This window comes from Aedes aegypti, chromosome 1 (genome assembly GCF_002204515.2).
Source record: "Aedes aegypti strain LVP_AGWG chromosome 1, AaegL5.0 Primary Assembly, whole genome shotgun sequence".
NCBI classification, from domain to species: Eukaryota; Metazoa; Arthropoda; class Insecta; order Diptera; family Culicidae; genus Aedes; species Aedes aegypti.
Window position 1 is genome coordinate 306,726,347 of NC_035107.1, and position 5,904 is coordinate 306,732,250.

Here is a 5,904-nt window from a genome sequence, read left to right on the forward strand (position 1 = left end):
ACCGGGCAGAAACATGTGCTGAAAGAGACGGGGAAGTCATCGGCAACAAAAATGTGACCAGCGCCATTCAGATATCATGCTAGTTTTTTGAACACAACAATGAGCGGCCCGCCAGAAAACGTCATTCGAACGTCTCGTAAAATGGCTTATTGAGGGTCGCGTGGTACTAACCTCTTTTTACCAGGCGTAGATTTTGCTGATTCGGTGTCCGCTGTCGTCGTCGAGGAAGCCGTTCCGTGGTTTAGTCCATCTACCACTTCATACAATTCTGCATTGTATGTACCTTTGGCGCAACATCCAAACAGTTTGGAAAACATTTTAACTTTTTAAACTTTCAAATTCTTTGGGTCACTTTTCTGCTTATCACACGCGCAGTATTTCGAAAAAAAAACGGTTCTTGAAGTTTGACAGAACAAAAAATGGCGACGTTCAACAGAAAACAGACACACGTCCACGAGCAGATGGTTTGATTTGATTGTGCCCATGCAGCACCAGAAGTTCCTTCAGGGTTGCCAAAACACACGGAGAGAAATGAAGCTAGTTTGAAACAACTAATAATTTGGTTGAAATTCAAACTACGAAAATGGTTGTTTTCAAATGGAAAATTATTTGTTTCAACCTTGCTGTATAAGTCAAAGCAAACTTTTTTTGGGTAATTTTCACCTGTAATGAACATTTGTTTTTAATTGTATCTTAGTTGTTTCAAACTAAGAACGTTGCTATATTCAACCAAAAACTAGTTTGTATTTAACAAAAATTATATTGAAGATAACAGTTTGTTTTGAAAAAGATTAACTGTAATCTTAGGTTGAATCAAATCAAAACTTTCGGTACAAGTAAACTGATTTTTTGGTTGGGTGAATACCAACCTTAAAAATAGTTCAAAACTAGAGTGCCTGTAAACAAGAGTGACGTCATGTTCCAGTTTTGACAGGTCTCCTGCTCAATTGGAACGCGGATTTGTATGGAAATGACAGTTCGTCGCTGTTCCAATTTTGACATTGACGCCACTCTTATCTAGATCCACTCTGTTCAAAACAAACAAGTTGTTTAGTTTGTTCATAACGCTGTCAACCGCGATGTCGGTTATGTTTTGTTTTGTTCGACACTCGGTGTTCAATTCTTCAACTCGTTCAACTCGTCGGTCCGTGAGTGAAAAAAATCCAACTGCATCGAGGCAGTTTTTACTATTAAATTACAACAAAACTTCAAGTACACTGCGCAGTCCCGACGGATACCAACTGGGACAAATTGATTTCGATACAGTTCCCGACCAAAAGCTCCGCATTATTCGAAAAATGGAATTCTATCATCGAATCGCTCAAACCTATTCTCATGCCGATGTGTGCGATAAAAGCGGCAAAACTATTCTAAATCAACTGGAAGGTGAACTAAGTGAAGGTAAATAGTTTAATATTCAATTAACTAACAAACTAACTCAGTTGTATTCTTTTGTTAAATATTGCTGCCATACATCTTACCCTGTGCTGTACTGACCCTGACGGACAAAGGAAAGTGGAAACCCAGTTACATTGAAAATCGTAACAGCTTTGTCTACTGGGTACAGAGCATAATCGATCTACAGTCAAAAGTTAAAGTTCACCACACTTCACGTTCTGAGACTAGAGGAATGCCACAATGTCCACTGGTGATCGGTGTTGGACCAGACCTATCAAAATTGAACACCTTTATAGTATCCTTCGGTGACAAAACCTACAGCCTACCATTGCTGCGGAATGTGCCGGATCATGGAATCTACGTCATCTACGTCATCATGGATCAATCACGTCATCTACGAGTTTCCGGTTGAATCCTCTTGTCGCGCAAAAATACTTTCGATCAGTAATGTGATCAGTTCCAGAAGTTAAAGATGTTCAACTGTCTATATAGATTTTTTAAATAAATAATCCAGTTTTGTGGTTATCGGCAGTTTCATTGTATAGAAATAGAACATGAAATGCTTGAGAGGTAATACAAATCCTCATTTAATTTCAACCATGTTATTAGTTAAATCAAACAAGATCCATAGTTGATTCAAACGTATCCTTATTTATTTCAAACAACCGTTTAGTTTGAATCAAACTAAAATTTGGTTGAAACAAATTTAAGGATTTGTTTGAATTTACCTAGAATTTTTCAGCTGTCAAAATCAAACAACCAATATTTTGTTTGTTGTTAACATATATTTGTTGAATTAAAATTCATATCAATTTAAAAAATTACCTACATTTCTAGTTTGTTTTGAACATGATGGTTTGTTAAAGTAAAGTGTAAATTTGTTTGTGTAAATTTTAATACGTAAATTTGGTTGAAACAACCTAATATTTTGTTGTGTTTACCATTCTTTTTTCTCCGTGCAGCCTTATTTGAAAAAAAAAATCATGTGAAAAATTAGAACAGGGCGTAATTTTGTTGAAAATAGTACCACGGCCATGATTTCTCGCCCAATTTAAGATCTCGCCCTAAAAGCCATTGGCAACCAAGTGTGTAGCTTGTTCTACTGAGCAACTGAATAAATTTACACGGTATATAGCAATGGATCATTAAAATAACCAAAACGGCCGCTGTGGAAAGCACAGATAGCGCCACCGTAGCCTTGTGTGTTTGACAGAACAGCAATGCTGTCACAATTTTAAATCCCATATACAGTGCCGCTTTTGTTTTGATGCGGTGCGCACTGACAAAAACTACCTTCAATGATCCATTCTAGGATCTAGAGAAGAACCTTCTTCCTTTGTGAGTAGAGGCTCTTAACTACTGCTTCCATTATTTCGGAATATTGTGGTATGACCCAACTATAGACAAACAGACGTAATACTCAAATTGTTTCTATCGTACAGCGTAATAGCGCTCAATTCTAAAATTTGAAAACAACGGTGCCAATACCTGTCGAAGTTGACAGGTAATGGCACAGTTATTTTCAAAAGAATTATTGTTAACGAGCGAAAGAGAGAGAATCTCGCCGTGAGGTAAACTGTTGCCTGTTCAGAAAATAAATATTAAATAGGGGAAAAGCACTAATTTTCGACCCACAAGAATTCTGCGCCAATTTTCGGATTTTGGCTGCCGTGCCATGAAATAAAACCGAAACAGATGAATATCTTTAATTCAATAAAAGATCATTCGAGACCTACCTCGTTGCTGTAATTAACGTCTTTGTTTTGATCTTTTCGTTGTGTATTGGAACAAAACCGTCTTGTGGTAACTCCCCTGCAATGAAAGTTTAGTAAATCCGAGTGAGGATGTGTAGATTTGTGGTATCCTTGTCACATACCTTAAGTCCTGGAGCATGCGATCAAGCACAATGCAAGATGTATAAATTACGGTGAATTTTATAACCGGCTCTTTCTCACCAAAACGATTCTTGGAAAATAAAAATTTTCACGAAACATGCCGTTGCTTGTTTGCTTATCGAAAAAGAAAACTATAATGAATTTGTTCAAGTCCCAAGAATAGGTGCCGGCAACACTTATGCTCAGTGAAATATTAATCACTGATATGCATTATAATGTATAAAATAAAAGAATCTGGTGCATAATTTGTATGCTTTGTAAAGGATAAATGTGAAAAATATTAAGGATATATTAAAGACCATACTAAATAGTATTTATCATTTTCACCGTGTAGGTATGAACAGATAAAAGGTACCAAGCCAAAGGGCAGAATAATTAATATCACTTGAGATAGGTAGACATGACAACTCATACAACGAACAATCGAAAATATATCCAAAGAATTCCACGATATTATTTTAAATACGCAAATTTGCTAATTCCAAGACTACAACAAAACATTCAAATCATTGGATTTTACTGCTCAACATTACATTTGACAAATTCGTCAACACTAAAGAACAATTTCGTTCATCTCCATACAGCAATCGCTTCACAAAAGAACAACTATGTTCACAATAAACGACAATTTCGTCAGCTCTGAAGAACAATTTGGTTCAACACAAATTGGCAATTTCACCACACTTTCAAAAACAGATACAATTGGCAATTCGCCACCCCAAAGAAAATCGATTACAGTCAAATTTCGTTCGTTGCACTATCTTTAAGTGGGCTACGTTTTAATTGGGCTCCCGTTAGTTGGGCTATAGCCACTTAAAACGAAGGCAAACGTCATTTTCTGACACAAGACGCAATTTATCAATGTTGGTAGCTCTGTTTTTATTTTGTTCTACGTTATTTGACAGCTCGAAACTCAGCCCGATTAGTGAAAGTCTTTCACTAAGTGGGCTACATGTTTAGTGCAACGAACGAAAGTTGACTGTATCTTCAACACACGTTTCCATGATCCTTGTCGCCACTTTTATATCCTGCAAATAGAGAATAAAATAATATTTAATCAGTCCACAGTTCGGGAAGTCTTCTTCTGCGCCAACTGCAGCCAGTACTTATAGCTCAGAAATACCGTAGGTACGAACAGATAAAAGGTACCAAGCCAAAAGGCAGAATAATTAATATCACTTGAGATAGGTAAACATGACAATAACAATAGTCTCAAAAGTTGGTACCAGGAATTTTTTTTACTTTAATGTCTTTGAAATTTTTAACCTTCCACCGCGCTGCTGTTGAGAACGAAAAGCGAGGTTTTTCAGCGGTGTCGAAAATTTCCATTTTTGGCGTTATGAAATTTGTGAACAAGCCCTTAAGCCAAGGGGTGTGACAAAATCTATAAAAACATAAAAAATATTTTTTGTACTTAAACAAATGAAAAATATTACCCAACTAACAATTTTAACGCTATAAGCCAAGATTATTTGCTTTGTGCTATATAACAGTTGAATTGAAGCAGCGAACGCAGCAAAAAATGAAAGCTGTCAAAAATAGAACGATTAGCGTTAATACAGCTGTAACGCAAACGTTTTGCAGCTACAAATCTTAACTGAATAAATTTCGTCAGTTATCGCTTTTGCTGCTTTCACTAAGCTGTAACTCAACACCGTAAAAGATAGCAACCTAATGATGTGGAATAAAACTCTCCATCATCAATCCTGCTGCTTCTATACAAAATGATTTGTTATGCTGCTCAATATATATTTAAGAAGCGCTTTGTCGTTAGTTATACAGCGAGCATACAGCAGTATGCTTTAAAACAACAACTTGTGGCGCATCTACTCAGCTTGTTGGATGTAAACATTGCGTTTGACGTTTCACACCCTTTTACAGCCTAATGAAGTGGTGTAAGCGCGGCTATGGCATCTTTTACGATCATTATAAAATATTGTGTGAACCGTTTTCGATGTAGAACAAAACGGTGTGTTTTCTTTGCCTTTCGACATAGACTGTGGTGGCAACAAGGACAGCGTCGAGACTTGTGGATGCAGAGATCGTGAGTTCGATTCCAAGCGGTGGCAGGTAACGTTGCGAACATTAAATTCAGATACTTATGATATGAATTCCGGAAGCTGTGAAACAGCTTGAAAATAATATTTAATCGACAATACAGCGAAGCTGTATAATAATTATTCAACAGTTGCGAAATGATTGAGAAAGCGCCTTCCGAAGATGTTACACAGCTACTTGTCGTATAACTATCGAGATAAAGCAATGACCGTTATGAATAAGAGCTGCCAACACAGCTTAAAAGTAGCTGAGTAGATTCGCCAGATTTGTTGGTAAAAGGATCGCATGGAAGCTTTCGTTCGTATGTACAGCGCCTTTACTCAGCATAAAGCCGTATAAAGAGGGCCTAGAGAATGTTTACATTTGCACTAAATGTTAGTTGGGTAAAAAATTAAGTAAACATGTGTTCTTGGCCTAAACTTAAGCATTTTGCATAGAAATTGGGACAGGGCTTTAGGACCCTATTCTCATAAACCGTAAAAAAATGTTTTTTGGGCTTTAATCAACGAAAATCATTAAAAAATTTAGTAAACATGTGTTTCTAGCCTAAACC

At 36.7% G+C, this 5,904-nt stretch overlaps 1 long non-coding RNA gene across 1 annotated transcript; it reads left to right on the forward strand.

The window, feature by feature from the left end:
* The first annotated feature begins 1,051 nt into the window (after window positions 1-1,051).
* LOC110674701 lies at window positions 1,052-2,139 on the forward strand. The gene is made up of 2 exons (XR_002499109.1): window positions 1,052-1,401; window positions 1,512-2,139. It is a non-coding gene; the product is annotated as an uncharacterized LOC110674701 (long non-coding RNA).
* Window positions 2,140-5,904: the final 3,765 nt, after the last annotated feature.